Below are 27,639 nucleotides of genomic sequence, written 5' to 3'. Positions count from 1 at the left end.
AGAATATACATTCAAGCAGGAGAACTATTTTTACATTTTACAACAAACCATTACATTGCAAAGAGAGCAATGTAGACACCATTTCTTTGGAATTTTGATGCTTTGCTGCAGTACACTGTAAGCATTTTGCACTGGGTTTCCTAAATCATGACTATTCCATGCAGGAGTCAGTATGACACAAGATCTCACTTCATATTCTGAAACAAAATTTAAAATTATCATAAACTGAAAATAGGTAATATATACTTTAATAGTAGTTAAAAAGAATTAGCTGAAGGGCTTTATATTTACGTAGCAAGTTAAATGTATGATGAGGGAAGAATCCTCCCAGCTGCTCCTGTTTCACAATGTGAATATTGAATAATCTGACATTTCTTTGTTTGGATCATGAAGTTTGAATAATTAAACAATAGGTCGTTTGAGCTCTGTTGTGTCATCAACTAATTACTACATTTATGCTTGTCAATAGCAAACCCACAGTAGTATTTTAAATTCCATTTATTGTGCTTTAGCTTAATGCTTACTGTTACTTTTCCTCCACATTTTTTCCCATCATGAAAATTAACCCACAATATATCTTTCTGGAAAGAAAATAAACAGCTCCCTTGCCAAGCCTTTCATTACACTGTTGCTTTCCATCATGAATTGTGGTCTAACAGTAGCCTAGTAAAAAGCCAGGGCCTTTGAAGTGTTGTGCTAATTTGATTAATACGTAGTTACATCCTGTTATGATGCACTTTGCCTTATGCATTTTAAATGGAAAACGCAGAGTGGATTACATTTGTGTTAAAAACACAGCATACTAAATGAACAGCATTGAAAGTGGTCTATAATAACAAGAACTGCAACCACTTTAAACATGTAAAAGATTATTGCTTCCAAGTTAATGATAATTGTACCAAAATACATGATTTTATAACAATTAAAAGGTCAATATAAATACTACTGAGATTCACACAGCTGAAGTAGAAAATACTTGATTTAAATTTCATGAATAAAACAAAACAAAATATTCAGAAAAATCCTCTGAACTGTGCGTCCTGCCACTCATCCCCATAAATACTTTGGGACTAGAAGTCATGGTTAATTCACCTTCCACCCTAAAAGAAAAAAATTTATGTGCTTTTCCCTTCTGGTTACATGAAGACTTAAATTCAGCTTCTATGTTGGTTCATATAAATTTCTGCCTCCTAACAGGAGAGCAGAAACACACTATTATACTCTACTATTGCTTATATTGGGTTTGTTTTTTTCACTTATCTTTTCAATAAATTAAATACATTGTTTTATCACAATACTTTGGGATACCAAAAATCAGCTCAGAATAGGAAATAGATTAAACTTCAAGTCTACTGATAGCCAAAGATATGAGCATATCTAACTTGGTGCTATAAGTGTACATCAATACACTTTCATTATTCTTGCACCTACTAAATTTTCTAGCAATACAGCAAAATTGTTTCCAGAGCCAAGAGGAAGCACCTCATCAGAACACTGTCCTTTTATTTACTCATGCTAAAACAGATAAAAACGTCAACAACCAATGATGACCCCAAAAACCTAAGTATACTTTTAAAAATTACAGATATTGATTATGATGTGCACAGGAACTGCCACAGATTCTGTTTCACTTTTTACAGCTCTGCTTGAAGGCAGAAAGGTGCCATTCTATTAGCTAATTGTGTTTCCATATATTTCAGTTTTTGATGTTATTATGTTTCTCACTTGCTTAATCTTTGAAGCTATTCTGACACCTCTTTTCTTATATATATATTTAGCTGTAAAGAAGACGCACTGCGGAATACAGCATCCTTGTTATTGAAATAGAAGTCCAGTGAAACACAAAGAATTGAATTAAAAAACATTAAATCACTGAGCAGTAAAATAAAATGTGGAGCTTATTTCTGCCTGTTGTATGGATTTGTTGGCAAATTCAAGGTGGCAGACACTTGTTATTCCATCTACCTCCCTCCAGGGAGAGACAGCATGTCTGCATGTGTTTCTAATTTATTTTTAAACAGTTTAATTAATGCTCCTTACCTATTCATTTGAAAAAAACATAGGCATAATGTTTAATTTGTATTCCTGAAATCCAGTAGACTTGCTTTCTCTACTCAGTACAGACTTCAATGTTCAGCTTTTATTTAGTCAGTAAATAATGCTGTCCAAATTTTTTCTTAGAAAGTGTTCATGTGTTTGCAGCCTTCTTAAAGCTTACTCTATCTTTCACTAGGTGATCGTTACACTGTTAACTGTTACTTAAACTCAGAAGAAATATTCACCATCATGTTTTGAATATTTTCTAAATTTTCTAATCTTTTCAGTGTTTCTTAGTAACATATCATGCAATGATTATGGAAACCATCTGTGGAGCTGACCAAGAGAACACTTTAAAAAATATTTTTAATTCCAACTATTTATATGACGAAACCCCAATCTGATCAGAATGCAACAGCTGCAATAAAAATGCAGTGAAGTCAGCTGCAACATCTTTTCCTTTGCCCACATAAGTTATTAGACCAGAATCAGATAGTACTATTTTCTCCTTTCCAATATGCATTTCATTGACAGTGTACCTAGATAAAAACTCTCACCTATCTTCTGAAAAATCTTGGATGCAATTCTACAGCAAGAAACTGAAATTTGTCCTTTTTTTCTAGTTCTTCTTGTCTCTACTTTGCAAACTTATAAATTATGTAATGTCCTTGTAAATGATACTTTTGAGCATTTCTTTTACACCTCATGAGGTTTTAAGAATAAGATTAATCTGTCTTCCTAGTGTACGTTACAGATATGCCGGCAACACAGGTAAGTCTTTATATCATCATCAGTCAGTAACATCACCTAAAGCTAATAAGGCCTACTGAAAATAATGTAACTGTCTCAGATTGCAGTCTTTAATGAATAACTTTAAAGAGAAATACTAAGTGAAGACTCTGGTTTACAGTATGAATGAATAAAACATAAGATAGCTTTTATAATAGCCTAATATAGTAAAAAACATTGTAAACCCAGACTAGTGCATTTTAAAATTTAACTGAGGTTTTAATTTTTCATAAGATTTTGGAAAGGTATTTTAAGAAAGTCAATAAGCAAAATAATTCTGGATAGATGAATTGCATTTTTAATTATGATAATCACCATCAGAGAGATCTGAAGAGCGAAAATTTATTTTTTATGCAGTCAAATATTTATAAAACCGTTTATCTTACCAAAAGTCACACTGATTTCTGACCTTGAATGAAAGAAGACAATGAGCTTAGTGTGACTAATAACTTGGGAAACGATTCTCCTTCTCATAACCTCCTGTTCCTTCTTCAAAGAAGATTCAGAATATGCCTGAGGAAACAGAGTTGAACTTGGAAACCATCAAAAGTATTCAAAAATCATCACCAAAAACCTTGATAATATGAATTGAAGGAGAATGAAATCTTGTTGGTCAGTGAAATCACTTGGAGAATGATACCTTTTCACCTGAAAACCATTAATATTTACCTAGAAAATAATAGGCATATTCTTTATTATTTGTATTATAAGTCTGAATGTGATAATAACATCAATGTTATTTTAAAGACATTCAGAAGCTGACATAGTACATAACAATAATATTTCTTTGCTCTTAATCACATTCAATACATAGCTCCCAACAATGTTTTCAATTTTGCTGAGGTTCTGAAAGAATAAAAGACCAGGTGCATCACAATGCTTTACATATCATCAGTGGATGCATTGCAATTGCTTACATCTCAGAATTTCTCAAACCAGAGCCTCTACAAGCTAGTTGCTCTTGCCACTAATGCTTCTTCAATATTTTACCAGGGAAGACTTTTTGGATAAAAATGTGAAATGCTTTCTGAGACCTAGAACAATTTACTGTAACCAGATAAACATTAAAACAAAAAATCCTTCATAATCAAAGACAGTGTGATTCTTTCATAATGGCATTTTTATTCTGAGCTATTGAAATACAAATTCAAACAGTGCACAAATGCATTACCCTATTAAGGATTTCTAAGGTCAACCAGATCTGTCACCATACTACCCATACATCTGAAGAGAAACAAAATCAAACCGTCACAGATTAAAGTTTGCCTACCTGATACATGCGATTCATGGCTTATTTTATCTGTAATTGAGTTAGACTCTACTGCTTATATCCAGACAGAGAGATTCTTGAATTCACTTTGAGTTGCACTGCTTCAGTAAAGCTCTCCAGAAGAGTTGCAAAGCTGCAAAATAGAACTTTTATCTTTTTCTTAAATGATTTGGGTTGGCAGTTCCCTGTATGAAATGCTCATTACCAAGTAGCACAGCTAATCTAGGATTTCTGACAGAAAACACTGGAAAGGTAGGCATGAAGATGAAAGTATTTTCAAACTCACACTGGGGAAGGGACTGACTTCATTTTTAAAACTATATATGAGCTATAAGTGAATACGAAAATTGGTTCTGAACTTTTTCTGATTATTTAAATAGACAGTTTAATACTGAATGTTTTTTATTTCTGTCACTACAAATACAAACTCAATAATATTTATCCCTTGCATTGGTAAAAGGGAGAGTATAAAAGAACAAAGAACCAATCCTTCCCCTTTGTTGCTTTAAAAGGAATTTTGAAGAAATAGAATCCGTGTTTATTGGACATGGGAGGAAACAGTGGAAAAGGATGAAGAAAACACAGAGAAAATGTCTTATTTGCCACACTTTTCAATAGTAAGATCAGTTGGGTTTTGAGTACTAGGCCCCCTAAGCTGGAAGGCAGGTACAGGGAGCAAATGAAGTTCCATAATCCAAGACTACACAGTCAGTGATCTCCTTCACCACCTAGACACACACAGGTCTATGGGGCCAGATGAGATCCTCTCATAGGTACTGAGGGAGCTAGTGGAAGTTCTCACTGAGCCTTTTCCCATCATTTATCAGCAGTCCTGGTTCACTGGGGAGCTCCAGTTGACCAGAGGTTGGCAAATGCGACTCCCATCTCGTAAGAAGGGCAGGAAGGAGAATCAAGAGAACTGCAAGCCTGTATGCAATGACCCTGGTACTGCAGCAAGACTGCCGAGAGGTCATCTTGAGCGCCATCACATGACACCCAGGGGATCAGGCCCAGCTAGATGAGTTTATGAAAGGCAAGTCCTGCTTGGCTAACATGATCTCCCTCTATAACAGGCTGACCAACTGACTTTATGAGGAAAAGGCAGTGAATATCGTCTGCCTCGACATTTGTCAATCTTCCAAAAATGTTTCCACAGCATTTTCCTGGAGAAACTGCCTGCTCATGGCTTAGACAGATGCCATTTTCATTTGGTTAAAAATTGGATGGATGGCTGGGCCCAGAGAGTGGTGAATGCAGATAAATCCAGTTGGTGGCCAGCCACCAGTGGTGCTCTCCAAGGCTCCATGTTGGGGACAGTCATGTCTAACGCCTTTGCTGAGGAGCTGGATGAGGGCATCAAGTGCACCCTCAGTCAGTTTGCTGGTGACACCAAGCTGGGTGGGTGTGTTGCTCTGCTGAAGGGCAGAAGGGCTCTGCAGAGGAATCTGGACAGGCTGGATATGGGCTGAGGCCAATGGAGTGCGGTTCAATGAGGTGAAGTTCTAGGTCACAACTCTTCAGTCACAACCACCCCAGGCAGTGCCACAGGCTGGGACAGAGTGGCTAGAAAGGACCTGGGGGTGCTGGTGACAGCAGCTGAACATGAGCCAGGGTGTGCCCAGGTGGCCAAGAAGGGCAATGGCATCCTGGCCTGGATCAGCAATGGTGTGGCCAGCAGGAGCAGGGCAGGGATTGTCCCCCTGTGCTGGGCACTGGTGAGGCCACACCTCGAGTGCTGTGTCCAGCTCTGGGCCCTCACTGCAGGAAAGACTCTGAGGAGCTGGAGAGAGTGCAGAGAAGGGCAATGGAGCTGGGGCAGGGTCTGGAGCACAGGTCCTGTGAGGGAGTAAGAAAGCTGGGGGTGTTAAGCCAGGAGAAAAGGGGTATAGAGAGAGAACTTTTATTTCTCTAGAACTAGCTGAAAAGAGTTTACAACGAGGTGGTGTTTCAGTCTCTTCCCTCAGAAAACAAGTTGTGCCAGAGGAGATTCAGGAAGGATACTAGAGGTAATTTCTTCACAGAAATTTTAACAGGCTGCCCAAAGGAGTGGTTGAGTCACCATCGCTAGAGGTATTTAAAAAATATGTAGATGTGGCACTTCAGGATGTGGTTTAATGTTGAACTTGGCAGTCTTAGGTCACTAATTGGATTAGATGACTTCAGAGGTCTTTTCCAATCTAAATGATTCTGTGATTCTATGAATGTACCACTTGGCTCTCTAGTTCTTTATCAGCCGATAGTAATGTTTTTCTGCAGCAATTTCCTGGACTGAGTTTAGTCTCAAGACTGTTTTCTTCCTACTTCCTTTCCTACCAGTAGAGGAAACATATCCTTACTTCTGAAGCACCTTAATATTCAGCTAAGATATTCAGAAGTGGCATGATGACAGAGGATTTAAAAACAAACAAAATAAATTTTGAGACTCAGTCACATGCTTTTTGTATCTGCATTTCTCAGCTTGGTTCAAATAGCAAGAAAATACAAAACCTGTATCGTTACATTTTACAGATGAATATCTATAAAAGCATTAGACACACACTATTTACTTACAACTCACAATAAATATAGGAAAGCTTTAAGCTGAAAGTAGATTCAAGCACAAGGACTTAAGTAATCAAGTGTTTTAAATCACTCTGATTAATTACTAGAATATTTTAAAGGATCTGGTTTCAGCATATTTTGCAGACAAAATGTCTTTTACTCAAACGAACTTCTCTCTTTCTCTGTGGTCTATGTGTAATTCATGAACCTTTAAACATTATGGGATTATAGAGAGCTAAGCTGACATTTTTACTTTCACTTAGCAGTCTGAATAATTTGTACACACCAAGCATTTTAAATACTAAAGTAATCATTGCTTTGAATTCATCTTGTGATGTCATAGCAGCTTACGATTGACATAATAAATTTCAAGTATATGAAAGCTTGAAAAGAATGTTAAGCATATCTTATGCTTAATACATAACAATTAAATGATCTATAACTAGCAATATATTCTGATCTTAACTTTAATGAAATGCTTTTTAAATGTGTAATGTAATGTTATTGGCTTTCCACTTCAGGGCAAGAAGAGAATTCATTAGATTTTTTAGTGTGTTTTTCTTAGAATCAGAAAGAAATATATAGGAAAATTTTCAAATTTACTTAATAACTTGAATAAATTGGAAGTTCAGTGATGAAAATTAAAAATTTTACATTAAGTGTTGGAAACTACCGCAAGTTGCCCTGGAAGCCAGTCACAATCAAGTAACAAACAACTGCAGCACATATCAGCTGCAATTTAACATGAAAAATCAGCTGGCAACTCTTTCCTAAGAGACAATGGAGTGGAGGACATACAGCCCCCCAACAATCAGCACATGATGCAAATCTTGATGCCATGGTTCAGTAAAGTACACAAGGCGTACTGAAGGAGTAGGTCAGATCTGTCACAAGTTACAAAATTTCTGGAATAACCCCTCATGATTTAGAATACTACAACCGCTTCTATCCTAAGGGAAACTTCTCTGGTTAATGGAATTAAAATGGATTTAGTATGTTCAATAGACATTGAATAGAAGACATCCATCAAAACAGAACACCAAAAGTTGACTATTGGTTTTGGATCTTCCTAAATTAGCTCTGAAATGTTGCTGCCAGTTGAAGAGACAACAAAAAAATAGGAATTAAGGACAAAAGCAATTTTTTTGCTTGGAGTTAATTTTTTCTGTATTAGCTTGTACAGAGCTATGTTTTTGGTGTTGGAATGTGTTGAACATATTGGGATAATTTTGTTATTGCTAAGCAGGTCTTAGACAGAGTCAAGGCCGCCTATTCCTTATCCCCTCCCACCACTGAGTAGGATGAGGAAGCACAAGAACTTGTCAGGGGACACAGTGAGGATAGCTGACCCCAGCTGGCCACAGGGACATGGTGTACTATACATGTCATGCTTGGTACAGAAAGCTGAAGGAAAGAGGAGAAAGGATGGGACAATCAGAGGGACCACTGTTACATGTGATGAAGCCCTGCTTTCCTGAGCATGGCTGACACCTCCCTGCCCATGGGAAGCAGTGAATGAATCCCTTGCTTTGCTCTGCGTGCGTTCATACCTTTTGCTTCCCTATTAAAATGTCCGTATCTCCACCAATGAATTCTCTCAGGTTTGCTCTTCCGATTCTCTTCCCCATCTGCTGTGGTAGGGCAAATGAGTGGCTGTGTGCTGTCAGCTTGGACTAAACCATGACAGCAGAAATCATGCTGCCCTTCATAGATACCAAGACAGTTACTGGATACCATAGGAGGAAAGAAGTCCCATTGTCCTTCTGAAAAAAACCTTAATTTTTTAGGAAAAAGAAAGTGGCTTAAAAAGAAAGAGTAAGAGAGGTTGCTTTTCCCAGGCACAAACCGCACAGAGACAGTATTTGTATGCAAAAATAGTAATTAAGATACTTCTTTTGGACTGATTCCCATCTGCTCTTGCCAGTCAGTGTTCTCTCCTGGTCATTTAGATGATGTTCTCTCCTGGTCAGAAACAGCAACAGGGAGAGGTTTCATTTAGTGTGGAATTTTTTTGAAAAGAAGGCAGAAATGAGGACAGACTGCTTTGTCTTAGTATTCTTTCACTAGAAGAGGGTCCGTAGCTAATAAAAACTCAGAAGTTACTCTTTCACCTCTAAATTCAGTTTCATTCTTGATCTTCCTATTGACAGTTCATTTCTCCTCTCTGGCTTCTGTGGGTTTATATGCTAGGGTTGGAGTTCTGTACGGTTACAAAGAATGTTAAAATTTAGTGGTGAAGTATTTAGGATTGCAGTGTCAAAACCCTTGTCAAAAATGAAATGCAACTAAGAGATCACTGACTATGCATAAGGAGCATCAGTAGAAGTTGATCAGATCTGATAACTATTTCAAGATAAACCTCTCTGAAAATAGAACATTAATAGTAAGAAATTCTGATTTATATTACGGTAGTACAGAAATTCTCTTTTATATTACAGTAGCACCAAACATTCGTGAGGAAGACTGACACATTCTTGCTTTGGATACACTACAATCACTCACTACAGAAAGGATTTTCTTGGAAAATAGCTTGCTCTAACTCAGAGGAAATATCCTTTACTTATTAATTTACAATATATATAAGGATTAAAAAAATCAATCAGTTAAGCTTTTGAAGCTGCACCACAGTAAGCAGTGTAATTGTTGATTGTCTTCAGTTTGGTAATGGATTACACAGGAAACAGATCTGGGAAATACATACAACCACACAACTGCCAAGCAATGATCATGATACAAGCATGATTAAGCTGCAGTTCCAAGTAAATCATGGCAGTGACAAAAACTCCCATGATAGCAGTCTATAAACAAGACAAGTTCTCCACTGCAGAGGAAGAGGTTTTACATTTTCTAAAATGAGTGAACAAAGATTTCCATATGGATAATTACCTCAAGGCTGACTGGAGTTTATGCAAAATAAATCACTCAAAAATGCCTGTCACCTGGCATGATGGAAGGCAATATGAAAATTGAATTAGTCATAAATGTAATTTTATCACAGCATCTAAGAACAAAAGTACTGAATTATTTTTAATGTGCAATTGTTTTGCTGATTATTTTAATTGCTAAGGAACTCAGAGATCTGCAAGATGGCTTCTGCAGAAGGAATAGTGTGGTATGTCATTAGCTACAACAGCAAATTAAAGTGTTGTTCAACAAGATTCACTTATAGCTAAAATGCCTATTTAATTTTTCTATATTGACATCAGTGTATTCTTTCTTCCTATAAGTGGAGAAACAATTAAAGAATTGATTGAAAGGGACATATTTATCTCCTGTCATCACTGATGCTTAAAATTCTAGAAAAACAAAAATATTGATGGAAATTCTTTGCTACTAGAGAGAGAAAAGGGAACAAATTATTATATTTTCTTTTTTTCCCATTATTTTAAAAACATGAAATGAAATTAAAAATATTTTCAAATACAAAATGTATGTTAAAATTTAAAAGTTCAAAGGTTTTCATTCACAAATTATAGTGACAAGTCTACCAGGTAGACTTTTTAAAAAAATTAATGGATAATGAAAATTATTTCCTGCTAATTTTTCAGTTATCTCATTATTTCTATTTAAAATGCTTTGTTTATTTTAATTTCAAGTCCTTTTTTCCCATATGTCAAGATAGTTTCAAAGTCTTAGAGGGTATATCTTTAAGTCCACCTTAAATAAATGAAAAAAAAAAATATATATATATACACACCTTTCAATTAAAACAGAAACAGAGGAACAAACTTCAAAATGTTTCCCAACGCACCAAAAATTACTTTAGAATTTTATCTAGATAGTGGCCTGTTGAAATAGCTTAGTACTTTAAGGGTGAGTGCTAAGGCACTTCTCACAGATGAATATGGTACCTCTCTCAGTAAAAAGGTGGTATTTTTATAACACAGTCTTAAAATTAGAATAGTCTGATCTGGTGTGCGATTAAATTTATAACATAATGCATTTTGCTGAAGGATAAATTATTGATGACACTATCCTTAGTCATAAATGTAAATCTATTCCAAAAAATACATCACAGCAAAGCTGAAAAAGGCAATGAAAGTTCAGTTTTACTTATTACCTCTCATATACTTTCGAATTATTTTCCATCAAACAAATTACTGAGGGCTAATACTGCTGCTTCATCTAAAATAATCCAGACTTTCCAGAAAACAGTAACATTAATGAAGGCTTGAAACATGACAAAAACCTGCATGAAGACTGAAGCATTTTAAGATGAATGTAAAGTATTGTTAAATTCCATGGGTTGTTTGACCTTTCTTCCACCAACGAGTATAATGTGAATATGTCTTATGATGCCTTGTCAAGCTGTAGTTCTAGAGATGTTTTAAAACTTACCGAGTATGTTATCCACACTTTAGATTCATCAATATAAATAAGGTATTTATTTTCCTTTAGCAGACATATTCAGATAGGTCAGAAAAACCTACCAAATACCAAATTGATTGTGAATTCCCAAACGTATTTAGTTCTAATTTGAAGTGTAAATGATATCATTAACTCCTTTCTGGAAAAAAAAACCAAAACCAACCAAACCTAATTATATAGAAACTACTCAGTGCTGTGGTATCACAGCTAGATTGTACATTCAAAGATGGTAGAAATTTACTTTTGGGGTAGAAATATATGAAGATTTGTTAGCATGCCCTTTAAAGTATTGTGTCTGTGTCATCCTTCTGATGAAAGAACAATAGATGCTTCATATTTTTGTACCTCCCCTTCACTGTGTGCTTGAAAAATAACACAAAAACAATTAATAACAATTAGATTTTATAAACAAGGTAATTAATTGCTTTGCCTTTTGGAGTCAGCATGAGCAGTGATCTTGCCTACTGCCCTATGAGCAGTATATCTATTTTTTGCTGCCTTTTGTAAAAAATTAGATGGCCAAGTAGCAACCTTACTCCAGTATGACTTATTTGCAGTGTTGCTGCAAAATAACAAGAGCTTGCAACAGAGCAATACAAACACAGCATGAGATTTTATGAGTGCTGAATCTTGATGGAGGAAGATAAACAAGTCATGAAAAATGTCCCAAAGGACTGAATGTTTTTCAGTAGGTTCTTTTTTTCCCAAATGTGGAATGAAATCCTAAAGCATTTGTTTCTAAAATCTCTGCTATAAACTCTCCCTTCCCTATAATCTCATCGGCTCTGGGGCAACAGAATCTCTGAGGTCAACCTTTCTGCTAACTACAATGCTTATATTTCTCCTCTATTTCTTGGCAGTAGAAAGGAATGGATGATTTATTTTTAGTAAGTTGCTTAACCCAGCACAAGGAACTCAGTAAGTGACTTTTTTTTTTTTAACTGTCAGGATTGCCAGCAATAGCACTGCTCACAATAGTATTAACTGCATCTATAAACCCCAGCACCACTTCTCTTGGCTCAGCCACAGCCGTATGTTCTTCAAATTTCTTTCTGATATTTCAGGCTCTCTTTTCCACAACATGATGAGCAATGTGTGAGATAAACTGGCATGTGTTATGAGACCAGCGCAGCATGCATGGGTGAATTAGTTGCATTATCACTATAAACAACAAAAAAGTTTTCTGACCCATAACATATGTTTGGGTGAGAGGAGAAAGATGCAAGAGAAAGCAGTAATGACATGATATTGCTACTCCATCTTAAAACAGATGTTTCTTTTAATCAAACAAGAATAGTAAACACAAAAACAAAAAGTTGTTTAGAGTTCACTATTCTTTCCTTAAAAATAAAAAGAGTTTCTTTGGAAAATTAAAACATTTTAAAGAAGTCTCTCCACTGTTTCCAGGCTGATCAATTTAAATTTTCACCCTACCTTAAGTGGAATTTTTTTGCTTAAATCTGCCCAGCATTGACTGAAGACTTATTACTACAGTAGTCACGTTAGAAATCTCTCCACAAATAAATCTTCAAACACAAAATAAAAATCTGTAAAATCAGAAACAATATTAAAGCAGAACACAGATGTGCTATTTGCTTTAAGCAATGTTATGAAGGGATCCCATTAAAAAGTTTTGTGAGCATACAGATGATTTTTAACACTCAGTTGTCTAAAATAGTAGTCCATAAAAAGGAAATAGAAAGTAAGCTTTGTTGTCTATGGAAATCACTCTTTAAAAGGCTCTTTCAATTACAATATATTGAAGCTTGTGTGCAAATGCTGACTGCAGTACTAAGTTCATTTTACAACCAAGACATGAAAGCTGGAAGCATAGATCCCAGGCAGATGAGAATGGCAACGGCATTTGTTAAATCATCAGGAAGGCACCTTTGTGCTCTCTTTCTTTCTGTCTTGCATTTCAGGAAATTATACACAAACGGTTTGAAAATTCTTTCATTATCATTACTCCAACCTCCTCAAAATAGTCTTTCACTACATTCCCTTAATGGGCAGGAGGGAAATCAAGCTCCTTTTCCCCTGGACTACTCTGGCTGTGGGGCAGTGGGCTGTGAGAGATGCCACAGGGCAGGGCATCTCCCTGCAACCTCCCTCTGTACGTGGGGTGGGTCACAGCCCACAGGAGACTCTCCATCAACAAGGGGTAGCTGGGCTCGGGTGAAAATGTAGCTGCTTCAGAGAGATGGGCAACACGCAGTTCCTCTGCCCTGCCTCTGCTCCTCTGCTCTGCCCTTGTGCCACCCTTAGTTTCCTACTTCAGCTGAGAGGCACTTGGGATGGGCTCTTCTCTTCAGGGTCCTGCATGCTTATACCTCAGCAGCTGCTCTTCTGCACTCTGGTAATGCTGAGTACACAAGCAGAGGTGTCCCCTTGGCTTTGCTACTGTGACACCGCCTCTGAAAGCAGCAGCCAGTGCTCTGTGGGACCCCACTGACTCCCTGACCCATCCAGCTCTGGGGGTCCCACTTGTCACACTGGTGGAGCCACAGCTGTGCACCAAGGAAGGCAAGGGCTGTGCATGGAGTGAGGCACTGTGAAAGGTGAGGAAGGTGATGCTTCACTGGGGGCAGAGTTTCCAGTGAGCAGTTCATGGTGTTGCTTCTTATTGGCAGAGATTTGCTGAGTCCACGTGGGATTCCTGACATTTCCTCATTTCCTCCCACCAGGTCTGAGGTTCAAGTAAATAAATAAACTGTAAATGACAAGGAGAAAGGCCAGGAGAAGGTTCAGGCTGTCATCATGCAAATCCAGAATGCTTTTGACTGCAGCTATATTCCATTTATATCAACAAATTAAAACACAGTCACAATTGTGCAAAAAATACTAAAGAGATGTTCTGTCAGAAAATTATTCACAAAACCATCACTGTTATATTCTTTCTTTACATATTTACAGTATGATCTCAGCAAAGTGATTCCCGTGTAAGCTAAAAAGAAATTTTTTCAATTATTTTTATGGCACCAGTGAAAGGTAAAAAGGAAGGTACATACCAGTCATGCAGGTATAACTCCATTACCTCCCTGTCTCATTGTACAGCAAGGCAATCTATCCACACATTAATTATTTACATTGAAAGACTCCATCATGTACAAACAAATGCTTTGTAATAAAGTAGGATGAAAAATGTTATTTATATTTTGGCATCACAATAACTTGCCTGTCTCCACTATTACTGACACAAGGAGTGCAAACAAACTTCAGCTGGTAGATCTAAATGCCAGACAAGGTCTGATTCTGACACAGCAAGCTAATCAGCTTCAACCCTCTGTTCAGTAGAACAACTTGCTTGTTACCTGGACACTTAAACTTGCTAATATAAATGAAGCAAATTTAGGTTATTCATTTTGATATTCAGTTAAGTTTAATATCCCCATCTAGTCATACTGTTTAAACATGTGCTGTGCTACTGCAGCAAAGAATTTAAAATCAGACTTTTTGCATCCAAAAAGATACTTTTTTTGTGAAATATTTCATTTTCTGTGTATTCCCATTGGAAACATAAGCCATGAAACAGCAGCTTCAATACGTTCCCATATTTAAATTGCTCTTGTCAGACTTCAGAGTCAATACCCACAAATAAATAGTGGAGACTTAATTCATCCAGTCCACATGAACTTCTGCTTTCAGCTTTGAGGTCTCAAATGCAGGTTTTTCATGACTGAACCATTCCTGTGAGCTCCCATGCGGACAAGAGTTCACCCTCTGTTTTTGTTTCAGGCATGGTGATAAGCAACAGACAGTTTAGGTAACCTGCCATTTGCAGTCTTGATCTAAGGAGACCCCAGTTCCTCCTCTGGAGCTTTAATGCTTATTTACATTAAGGTACTTTTCGTGAAAAAGAATATCTTGTGTAGGGCAAATATGTTTAATGTTTACTGCATTTATTACATAGTTACTATCCTCCTTAAAAAAATATTTACCTCAATCTGAAAGCCCTCCTCATTTTAAAATAACACTAAGCTAGTTTACATAGAGACTTTACAATCACATTATTTTTCAATAACTTATTTTCATTGATCGGTCTAACAGTTTGACATGTTATTTATGGGCTACTGTGATGAATCACATCCGTTTCCAAGGTAAAGTAAGCAAATTCTCTGTTTATAGGATTAAAGTTGAAGGTCAAACTTTGATTATATTTTCTGTTCTACTACAGCAATATAAAGGAAGGCCTTTAGACTTCAGAATTGGCAACCAGTCATATGAGATGCTTTTATACTTAAAAATTGACCACAAATTTTGATTAAATCATAATTAACATCTGAGAGGCAGGAAACCTAGCAGATTAATGCAAGAGACTCTGAGAGGAATTTATTTTCTGTTTTGAATATGCACTTAGTTTTTTTTTTACCTTGCAAAGAGGATTTATTTATTTTTAATCTTTTTTAAGAAAAGAGTTTTTATCTAGTGGACTGTGAGAGCTGAGAAAACACTAGCCTTCAATGCTTATGGTGCCTTGTGGTATTTATCTAATTCACTGGCCCACTGCTGTTGAACTTCTACCAGTGTATATTTATCAGCTGGCCATTGGCAGGTGCAAGTGAAATTTGCTTTGTCCAGAAATGTAATGTATAAACAACATTTAACCCCTTTTTTTTTAGCAACACATTGTTAAAGTCTCACTTGGGGTCTCAGAGCTGCTGAAGCACTGGCAATCTTAAATTGTAAAGGAAGTGGTTGTGCAATGCAATAATTAATTACCCAGACACTCTCCACTCCAGTCAAAAACAATGCCCAGCACACTCACACAGAAAAAGGGAGAGGGCATAGATGATGCAAACATTTGTGTTAAAAGATAATCATACGCAGATGAGAATCCCATCCAAAATATACCCCCCAAATTATTTCAAAAAGGAACATGAAAGGGAAGATGGTGAAGTACATGCTTTCAGTGAGCTGTGGAAAAGTTGCTTTGGAGACTTCTTGTGATACAACATGAGTATTGTTGCATTTAGATTAGAGGTACTGACCTTGCTTCATCACCCAGCTTTATAAACCTGTCTCTACGCTGCATGTCTTTTTTGTCTGGCAAGGATTTATGTCAAATCATTTGTTATCACATACATTGTTGTGCCAAGCCTGCAAATCCTGGCTTGTGATTGCAGCTGTTCTTTTAGATCAGGATTAAGGAATATTTTTGGTACATGCACTGGAAACAGACATGACTCTACCTTGAAACTTAACTCTTCTTCAGAGAGATCTGAATTATACTTAAAGATTACTATGCAGGGAGGCTTTGCTATGGGCAGATTCTGTCCTTTTTAAGTGAGGGAAGGAGAATCCACTCACGTAGGAACATCCCCATCCACAAAACTTTCTAATGCTGTCTGTCCAGGGACCTGTCCCAGCACTAAAAGTGAGCTGGTAGAGATTAGGAAGAACAGGTTTGTACAGAAAGACGGAAACATAAACCATGCTGTGGCTCCATGAGGAAGGAGGCTGTCTGAAAATCTCTGTATGTTGCTGTTACAGGCATAAATCTAGAAATCTCCCTACTTCTTCTTCTGGAACCCACATTGGCCCTTTTTAGCTCTCCTGGTACATTTCAATGGATGAAAAGGATTGAATTGACAAAGTAGACTGAGCTATCTCCTGGGTGTTGTAGCTTCAACTGTGTGGATCGAGCTGTGGATGAGGATGAGCTGAAAGCACACTAGAGAAGTCTGTCAGAGCTGACTGCCTTCAGGATGTCAAGACTGGATGCAAAGCTCTCACAGAGTCCCAGAGAGCTGATCAGTGACAATTTTTCATCGTTTTGGAGATTCAAAATGTGGCTTTGAGAACAGGCCTAGGCCTGAGCAATAGGAGATACATAAACACCCCAGCCCAGCAAAAGACTCAGAAAACACAAACTCTGGAACTGTTGAGCTCAGAGACACAATTTGTGCTATAGCCATACCCACAAATTGCTACATACCCTCATGCCATTTCACTTGGTGAAATGGCAATTTTGCCAAAAAGACAGAATGAAGGTTATACCTGTTTCCTTCCCTGATTACTTGCAGGCTTAGAAAGGGGAAAAATTACACCCAAAAGTGAGGGTTTTGATAAGCGAGCAATTGAACCTCACACGACTCCTAAAAACCATCCTGCAGATGCCTCCTACCATCAGCTATGCACCAGTTTAGCACGGCTTGACCCAAAGTTTATGCAGCTCGAACAAGATGAAAAGTGGAGCTCCTGCTCCTTTTTGTTCTCAGGGAGAGATATGGATGCCACATACAGCCTTGTCCTTACTGAAAAAAATTTTGTGTTTTCTTCAGCAGTTCAGTCTTTATCTCCAAGTTTCTGCACCCACACCAATTAAATGATTCCATCCTTAGCACTAAAGAATTTGTCTTGTAAAATAGGTCTTCAGCTTTGAAGTTTAGTGCAATTAAAATAAAATACTGCTAATTAGGAATGCAGTGAATCAGTTATTACACAAATGCATTCTGTTAATGATTTAGGACTACTCTCATGAGCAAGAATTCTCAGGACTGGACTCCGTACTCATTAAGGGAGAGCCTAGTTTTACTGCTAACTTGCAAACACCAGATGGATCACAACAGGATCCTTACACAGCATAAAGGTGAGTAAATATATAATTTCTTACAGGATCAGAATCCTCCCAAAACAACGCTTGTACTTCACTGATTTCTACTAACAAGGATTAAGCTGTGGAGTTTTCTTGTGTGCTGTGACTTTTGACAACAATAAAATGTTCCCTATTGCCATATGACACAGCCAGGTCCAGATGTGCTATTTTGGTTTGAGATGGTTAAACTTTTTTTTGTTACTATGGAGATTATCTACTGAATGGTTTACTTACCGCCTCAAGGCTGTCATCGCATACTGTTTAATTTATAGAGCCGGTCCAAATCTCTGTGGAAAAAAAAAAGTCACCAATATTTCTCACAACTTTCTTTGATTTATTTTTCAGTGTCAACCAAGACATAACATTTATTATGATTCACCTTAGCATGATGACATTTCATTATTCTTACTGAAGAAGATGTTCCTGAAAAAAAAAAGAGATCAAAATCTCCTTAGCCTCCTGGATATCACATAATAAATGAGGGGATCTGTTTTACTTCAGTGCCTCAATAAGAAGATGTGTTTATATTTCAGGATCAAGCCCCCACAGAATATTTACAAAATTTGTTGTGAGGTGTTGAGACATAAATCTGAAGTTCAAAACCTACATCAAATACAAATGAAGACCAATAAAATATAGAGTAAAACAAAAAGTCAGAAGAAATAAAATGTAAATGTTTCTAAGAATTACTGAAATCCTTGTGTCTTCCCCATAAATAACACATAAAATTCATTTTATCAAATGGATTTTGTTGTTAACATCTTATATATTATAAATTAATTAAATTGCAGTGTGCTAAAATAAAAAAGCCAAACATTCTAGAGCTACTACAGATAGCCAGCCAAAGCCCATTACACTCTTCCTTGAGCAAGCAAGACAGAAAAAAACTAAAATAGCAGCTGCTTTACATAAGAAATTGTTATCAGAAGCTAAAACCCTAAATTGAAAGTTACTTTGAATTTCATTATGGTAAATGAATATGAATCTATTTTATTAAGGGAAAAATGTCTTCCAGAAATCTCATGAAAAACAACCCAGAGTAGGACATGGTTAAAACTAAGAATAACCAGATAATCTTGACTATAGTTCCCTAGAAAACAGCATCACCCTCATAATTTCATAATAACACTTGTTTTATCTCATTCCATAATCTATAAGGCATGCTAGAATTTCATTGCTTCTGGAAAGATTTAGAAAAGGGTCCTGATGTATTTATATATAACTGATATTTGTCAAATCATGCATATTTACTTTTCTGTGTATTTTTGTATATTAACATTAAGACATTTATATTTAAATATATGCTGAAACAGAATAAATCTCATATTAAGCACAGTGTGCGGAAGGAAGCAGAGTCTTGAAGGCATTTGTATTCTGGTCTCAGACCACTTCTCAAGTCATACAATGGCAGATGTCCCAGGGGTCATATAAAGGTCTCTACTCTGATACTAGCTCTGAGGACAGCCTCTGTGGGACCACACGTTGAAGGATTTAAAAATGCGTAGCCTAGCTTGAGGGCTAGGACACGAGACTTCAATACAATACAAGTTCTTATAAAATAGTTTGTGGTCGCTGAGGAAATATATTCTACAAAACAAACTTTTTATTGCTGCAATCAAGTTCATGCCTCAGTGCAAGGTGTCAGTGCATCACACAGCTCAGAAGCATAAAGCTGTTTCGTTTCCCCACCTGTATGCTTTCTTAGTCAACCTTGCATCTGGAAATGCCCTTCGCTTGCTTCTACCCAGAGTCATACCTCTCTCTCATTCTCCCACCTGCACATGGAACACTGAATGACTACCTATACCCTTGGTTTTTAGACTACGGCCAGGGATTCTCCTAGCTATATCTTCACAGTCGTGGCTATTCAGTGACTTTATGCCGCTGAAATTCTGTCATAAATGTAGGGTATTTTTTCAGTAGGTAATTTTTAGCCATGATGTTCCCTGTTTCAGCTGCCAGTGCATTACACAAACACACAGGTCAGCACAGAGCAGAGGAGAGGTGCAAGGGTGTGAATAAAAGGCTGGAAAAATGGACAGGAAAGAATTTTCATGGCAGCAGCAGCTTGAATTTGCATCCTATCACAAGCTCACTCAATCTTCCTCAAACAGTCGCTTGCTCAGGTCTATATACCGCCAGTTGTGGCTTCTACTATCTACAGCTATTCCATAACCAGACACTTAACTGTGTCTTTCATTTAACCAGAAAGAAAGAGTTTTTAACCCATCTGCTGGTCTTAACACATTCTGCAGTTTGCCCACAGTTCAAAGGCTCATATGGTATCTGTCTTTGTTACTGCTAGGGCAATGGGAAAGCTCTACAGTGAATAGAGAAGTTGGTTTTAATTAAAGAAATAAGTATTTAATTGCCTCCACCAATCTGAAGGTTTTTTTATCCAGAGACAACATCGAACATGTCCCTCTTCTGGTTTGTAAATCAAGGCTGTAGTCACAAAATGGGAACTGTTTCTACACTCCAGGACTGCACAGGCAGGAGCAGCAAAGCCCTGAAAACATCAGGTATCAGGGGTAGATAGAAGGTGATAGGTCAGTCTTGTAGCACAGGTGGGCTAGGAGGGTTACAACAATCCAGGAAGGAAAAAAAAAGCAATAGAATATCCAAAAGCTACATCTAGAACTTGGAAGTGAAAAGCTGAAACTGGTCAAGGAGCTCAACCTGTGGAGTACTGATGGCAAAAGGAAGAAGTGATGGCTGTGTGAAGGCAGGTGGGAGAGGGACTGGTGTGGGGGTGACATTGGAACCCCTCCCCACAAGCTGGGGCCAAGCAGCCAACCTCTGCTGTACTGGAGCCAAGGTGCTCCCCCTTCATGGAGCACAGAGCTCTCTGGCTCTCAGCACATATATCTCTGCACCTGACTCCCTTGTGCAGTACAGATTGGCTCTAAGACTCTTTTACGTCACTCCGGGAATGAAATACAAGTAAATCCAGATTAAAGCTTTTTCCTACAGCCAGTAAGGGATAAAGCTTTACTTTCCCTGATATGCACACACTCACGTACCACTTATGCACACACCAGCTTGAGTTACCCTCTTTTTACAGATTCAAGGCCAGCCTTAGACAAGTTACCCTGTTGTAAGCATATATGCCTCATTATTCTCTGAGCAACACTGCATGCAACTTTTTCTGTGATTTATGACGTAGTTGAGTTTGGCCTACATATGTCATTAGCATCAGGTTCATTTTTTTTTAACTCCACATTTGTCCAAAGATCTTTGGTGACAGCATAAATCGTTGCCAAAGCTTAATGCTAATCTCCTGAATTTTGAAAGCACAACAGGCAAAGTCAACCCCTGAATATGTCTGAGACATAAGCATTCAAGATAAAAACATTTGCAGAAAATAACAAACAAACAAAGCCCTGCTATTTCTACAGTCAAATAATAGCACTAGTGCTGAACAGAGAACAATTTAAGAGGACAAAAAGGTAGTGAGATTAAAAATATACCTGATTAAATGGGACTTTTTGTTTTGCCAAATGCCTGGGCTTTTGTTAGAAACAGATAATTCCCTTCAATTGTGTGGGTCAAAATTTGTGGGAATGAAACCAGCAGAAAGTGTAGGACATGATTTTTGGTAATGGGTGGCCAAGCAGTTACTCATATGCAGTGCTGCCACAATCAAGACTTGGTTTCTGTTTGCTGATGAGTGAATTCCAAAGTGAGGGAGGCATGGGAAACTTGCAGTGATCTCACTTGGGTGCCCCTCATTCTCCTGCCAAAACTCAGGAATACCTAAAACAATTTACTTAAAAACAAATTCTTCCTTTTTAGCACACCTCATGATGTTCCAAATGAATGGCTGTGTCCTACTGCTAAGTATGATGTCACATCCCCCAGTCATCCTTTCCCCATTTAGACACACGGTGAAATTAAAATTTCATTTAGACCAATGCACGCAAAGCCAGACCTATTTTCAGAATTACACTGCACAAATTAAGAGTTTAATTGCTCAGCAAAGCAAGCTTCTCACTCTGTTATTTATTTCTCCTTTTAGTTAATGAAGATACAATCTCCTGCAAACATTCAAAAGAATAAATCCAAACAGTGAAATCAAGATCCAAGAAAGAGAGCTGAAAAGCTATCCCTGGTGACAAGTAATAGTAAGCAGGTAAAAAGAGTTCAGATAAGACAGCAAAGATCATGTTTTCAGCTAATATAACCATCACAAAGTACTGATACACCTTTTCACTAAGTAAATAACAAAAATCTTGGCTTTCATAGTGTTTGACATGGCCTGCCTAATAAGGGATGGAGAAACACTGCCTAGCATCCCAGACAACCCCTCTAGGCTCAGAGCTGTCCTCCACTTGCACCATGCCAGAATCTGTGAGAAGTGCCCACTCAGTCCCTGATGTTAGCAGGAATAAAAACCCCAGCCCAGTCCTCTTCTCACCTCTGTGTGTGGCACAAGATCTACTAATTTCTAAGCACCATTGATCCCAGGCTCAAGCATTGTGGCAGCAGCTGAGCAGCCCAAATCATAAATTCTCCCTTTGCAATAGCTGGTGAAATAGGGCTCGATTCTCACATCACTTACACAGCAGGCTTGCACCAGTAGAACTGCACGGATTTTTGCTGAGGTATATTCAATTCACTCCGATGTAAGCAAGAAGCAGCAGTTACTTTCCAAGTTAAGGGGCTGCTCTGGCAGAGCAATATGAGTAAGCGTGCATCAGCTACCTAAGAGTGCCTTGTGCACAGCAATGCTAAATACCACTCATGTCATCTGCTTTGCATTCTTCACAAGTCTTTAAATCCTATTTTAAAAAGCATACAAAAAATTACCATTAAGAATCCATCCCCATTAGCTGGTCAGTCCCATTCTAACACACTCCAGCTATGATTACCAACACATTACACCTTGTGGGGTATAAAGACAGCCCTGTTGAGGTTTACCTGGTTGGTTTATAGGCAGTCAAATGTAGATGTTGATAATACCCCTCTATCTCAGTCCTTCACTCTTCCCTCCTGGCACTAGTAGAGTTACTGATATGATGCCTTGGCACAATTGGCTGTTTAAGCAGTATTTGCCAAGAAGCAGTTCAAAGGACATATGTGGTGTGCCTGTGTGTGCGCGCATTGATACACAGATGAGACTGATCCTGCAGGAGTAAGAATGCGGACCATGTCCTTTCTTCTTGAATCTGTACTCTTCCTTCTCTATGTTGAGATTTTCTTAGGTCTCCCAGTCCCTTTGTTCCTTGGCATAGTTGGCCATGGTAACCTGGGGAATACATAAATATTTAAGAGACAAGAGGAAATGGTGTGACAAAGAATTTTCTCTTCCAAAGAATTGCTGGAAAATACTGTTTGGTAAAAGAAAAATATGTCAAGTTCCCCTGCCTTCTTTCTGATCCATATTTTTCATCATATCCTTTTTTCCTGTAAGACATTCTTTTTCTCTCTGTCTTTTCTCTTGCATTTCTCTATAGTTTTTTCCTAAGTTTTACCTCAGATATTTTATCTAATCTGTGACATGTTAGGTAGTACTACTTAAAGTTCAGGTGCAGTGGTGTTGTTAGCACCAGAGTCACAAGCAAACAAAACCAAAACAGGAGATAGGGTTTCCAGCTTACAAAAGAAACACCAGGCAGGGACCAGCATTCTGGTTCGAGGTTTGAATAGTGTGTGGCCCACCAGGGTTTGGCCTCTGACATAATCATCAAGAACAGCTGTAATAATATCCAAAAGACAATCTGCCAATTATTTATTCACTAAAAGCCACTCCACTTGTCCATGACTATTCTGGAATTTGTGTATTATATGGTGCTGGTCTTCAGCTAATAGGAGCAAGAAAACCTCTTCTTTCATGATGAGAAAATTCATCTAAGTAGAGGATCCTGCAGCCTGGCTTGGTCACATCTGCAGACAATTGCCTGTAGGTACCCTCTGTGTTGGTAGCTTAAAATTACCCTTACAGAGTAATGGTTTCTGCTCTTGATATTTTGATATTCAATATCATTTTCATTTTCTCAGCCCCAGAGTTTCCAGTACAAGGCATGTGCCATTCTGAAGTGTCAGGGATGTAAGGAGGAATTTGAGCACTTCACAAAAGAGCTTTAAAATGAGTATTATTCCACATCAGAGTGGGTCCATTTTGGAATTCACTACATGCTCGTATGGAATGTCTTAGATATATTTTTCAAAAACTGCACTATATAAAAGAAGCCTAGTAAGAATATTGGAAAATACTAGGAAAAAATACTTGCTGTCCACCACAGGGTAAAAATCTAGCATTGTATTAAATAGATGTGTATGTTTTTACCATTCTCTTCCTATAAATTGAATCTGTTACAAAATTAGTTTTATTTCAATATATTACTTCAAGTATGTGTTAAAAATTAGAAATATATATGATTAAAAAATTCCAATGGAATATTATGAAACACTAAAATGGAGGAAATTGATTTAGAGCACCTCATGTTAATCTATAAATATAATTCATATGAAGTTTGGGGATCCAGAAAACAGGATTCAAGACATTGTGATCATCTTTCTCACTACAGAAGCACAAATTTGGGCTAAAATTCTCTAGTATTTTGAACTGCTCGTGCACATAGACACACTATGATCCCCTAACTGTCGCTGTCTCCTACTGGCCAGCCTCTGAATATATCTAACATCCACCTAGCATAAAACCCTCTGTCCAGAACAAAGAATGACCTGGATGATGCAAGCTATTTGTTTTATTAGGAACATCAGAGAGTTAATAAGAAAATGGTAACTCAGGAATGAGTAATTTAAAAGAAACACAACTATGCAATCAACAGAAATACAAGAATGAAATGAACATAGGGCCTGAGGGTAGGACAGAATTTGTTCTTCTAAGACTATTTGGATTCCCACATTAGGTTTATGAACTTTTGTTATGAAAATAAGCAGGGAAGATTATGGAAAATAAGGATTGTTAGGAGCTGGAGAATGTTTTGGGGTTTTTTTTTCTTGTTTAAATGACAAAGGTTCAGAGATGAAGGGGTGGCAAACTAAGGCTTTATATAGGCCTCATTATATACCTTTTTCAATGGTAATAGCTCCTAATTCTGACATCAGGGCTCTGTCTCAACTATGTCTAATTAAGAAGCTGACACAGACTAGATTGTTACTATTAAAATTTGGGATGTTTTAATTTGTACCAGCTTTGGTGCCTGATATGTAGACATGAAAGATTAGTAAAATATGATCATCTAGACAATAAAAGTTGATAAGAAAGGCTTTAATGTCCATTCAAGAAACTCCCAGCCAGTCAAACAAACAAACAAACAAAAAAACCCTCAAACCCACCAGTGTAGTTTCTCAGAGACAGATATACTGGTGTGCTACAATCATGAAGCTGCTGCACAATACTCTGGTGTGTGCGCTGTGTGTGAATGAGCGACAGAGAGACTTTTTGGCCTTTGCCATGTTATTCCCACAGTGTTACAAGAGGGAAACTCAGGAGCTGTTAGATGTTATCTCTCTGCAAGATGACTGTCACGTAGAAATGTGAACATTACAAATTCACTGCTGTGAATTTTAAGCAGGGCACCAATTTTCTGTAATTCATGAGTTGGATGCTAGTCAGCCTTTGAGTCATGCTTCGGGTAGCTCCTACCGGGTGGTAAAACAGCTTGTGAAAAGTCAGGCGCAAGGCTGAACCTGATAGTACTCGAGAGCCCCACGGCAGCCCCTGGCAGCGTCCCTGGCAGAGCTGCCGGCAGTGACACTCCTCTGCGGCCGGCTGAACTCCAGCTGCAGTGTAGTTTTCAGCTGGGCTGAGGCATGTTGTAATGCCTGGAGGTACAAACTGCAGGCATTTTCCCTGCAGTAGAGAGCTAGAGAGATTCACTTTACTTCGAGGGCTACAGTCACAGTTAAGCAAGGATTGTGAGGCATATGGTGCGTGTGGGCAGGAGATACTTGCTTAGGTGCAAGGAATTCACAAGTCTATGTTTCTGTGTAAATTGCCTGCTATTATAATCAAGGAAAGCTTTTAAATTAGTCGACTCGACCAGCAAACTAAAAGGAAAATATCTATTAACCCACCCAAAAGCAGAGTGCATCCTGGCGCGGCGGCCCCGGTAGCTGCCCGCCCGCCCAGCGAGAGGAACCCGGCGCTGTGTGACCCTGCCCGGTTCAGCCGCTCGCTCTTTCTACCGGAGTTATGACCCATTCATGCGTTTTGCTTCGGGCTCAGAGGCGTGCGTGGGTGTGATGTCTAAAATTATGCAGACTTGGATTTCTTTTTATACACTAGTTTAAATGACTGGTACAATGGGTAGGAGGGAACAATAGGACTTTGCGGTGCGAGGTGATATGCAGTGGAATAGGATTAAGGAGGACAATAATTATATGGAAGAATCTTGTTTCCTAACCTCCTACGTGATAAGGTGTAAAGCGTAATTGTAAATTTCAATTAGCCGGAGAATAAAGGTTTCCTCGGGAGCGGGGTGGAATTTCATCGCGGTGTATTGATGAATATTAAACCTGAGCGGCTTGATCGCCGCCGCCGAGCTGCAGCTCTGCGCCTCAGTAGTCGTTTTGCGGAGGGTCTGAGCCGCGGCTGCCGGGGGCGGCGGGAGGAGGGAGCGCAGCGCCGGGGCCGGGGCTGTGCGGGGCGCGCAGCGGCGCGGAGGGGCGCGCAGTGGGGCCGCTCCCGTGGCGGCGGCAGCCCGGGCTCGGGCTTGGCCGCTGGCAGGAGAGGGGCAGCGGCTAATCGGATTGGGTAGACTCCCGTAATCCCAGCCCGATCGGCGGTGGTGTCTCTCTCTCTTCAATATCACTAATGTCACTTCTATTAGCTGCATTAGACAGATGTTCAAAAGCTCCCTCTCGCTCGCTCGCTAAATCTGATCCCCCTGTAATACTTTCACTGGTATTAAATCCACATGCACCCACTCTTATTCCCTCCCCCCGCCACCCCTCCTTTCCCCACCCTCGTCATCCCTTTTACTTTCCTGAGTGGACCCTGACTCCGTTTGATCGTCTTTTCCAGGGCAAAACGAGATCCCCCTGCAAACAGACAATAGGATTGCCCTCCCTCCCCATATGGTTGTCTCCCACTGAACCCTGTTTCCTCCACAAAAAAAAAAAAAAAAAAAAAAAGGTAACAAAACCAAGGAAACACACAGAAAGTCCAGCCAAACTAATATTGCCTGGGATGTCACTGCTGCTGGATACTCGGAGGATTTGATTCCACGTTCATAAAAGAGAGAATTGTGAGACTTACCTCTTCGATGCAGGATTGCAATTATTGTTGGGATGCTCTAGGTCTCCCTATATAAATGCATATATGGATAAACAGACACACATTTGTTTAGATAGATCAGATACACGTTTTCGGCAGGTGCGTCGTCCCAGTTTGTTTATCCAGACCGACATGTCTTTCCTCTAACACTTCTTGTAAAAAAGGTTAGGGAACATCCAGCCGAACGGGCTTTTAACTTCATTTTCTTGCTCTGGATCAATGTTCCTTGACACTCTTTCCTGCTTCACTTCTACTGCTCTTCCTTACTTTTTGCAGTCCTTTTTCGTTGTAGTCGCCTTTCCCTCTTACAGGGTCACAATCCTCTTTGTAACTGTGTGTTTTATTCCACACACACCCCCTCCAGGTGTCCTTTTGTTGTTTTCTCCGACTAACCCGCAGAAATGAAACACATATGCAACTCTGTCTCCTTGCATTTTCAGATGTTTCTCTCACTATTGTCTGCTACAGCTCATTGAAAGTGCAAAGTGAAAACAGATGTATAAAAGATAAAAAATATACATGCACCAAGTCCATGGAGCAGAGAATAAATCTGGTAAATCCCAGCAGAGAGAAAGAGGGAGAAAAAGAAAGAGAAAGAAAGAGGAAAGAGAAAGAGAAAAAAAGAGAGAGAAAGAGAGAAAGAAAAGAAAGAAAGAAAAGAAAAGGAAAGAAAAGGAAAGAAAAGAAAGAAAGAAGGAGGGAAGGAAGGAAGGAAGGAAAGAAAGAAAGAAAGAAAGAAAGAAAGAAAGAAAGAGAGAGAGAGAGAGAGAGAGAGAGAAAGAGAGAAAGAAA

The 27,639-nt window shown here is 38.5% G+C and overlaps 1 long non-coding RNA gene across 1 annotated transcript; it reads right to left on the bottom strand.

Annotated features, from left to right (window-relative positions):
- Positions 1–3,168: 3,168 nt before the first annotated feature.
- On the bottom strand, positions 3,169–27,200 carry LOC119696042. The gene is made up of 5 exons (XR_005255484.1): positions 26,830–27,200; positions 22,521–22,848; positions 17,980–18,023; positions 17,835–17,887; positions 3,169–3,339 (listed from the first exon to the last, which is right to left on the bottom strand). It is a non-coding gene; the product is annotated as an uncharacterized LOC119696042 (long non-coding RNA).
- Positions 27,201–27,639: the final 439 nt, after the last annotated feature.

Source organism: Motacilla alba, chromosome Z, assembly GCF_015832195.1.
Source record: "Motacilla alba alba isolate MOTALB_02 chromosome Z, Motacilla_alba_V1.0_pri, whole genome shotgun sequence".
NCBI lineage: Eukaryota > Metazoa > Chordata > Aves > Passeriformes > Motacillidae > Motacilla > Motacilla alba.
Note: the sequence above shows the minus strand (reverse complement) of the source record. Positions and strands in the feature narration are given on the sequence as shown.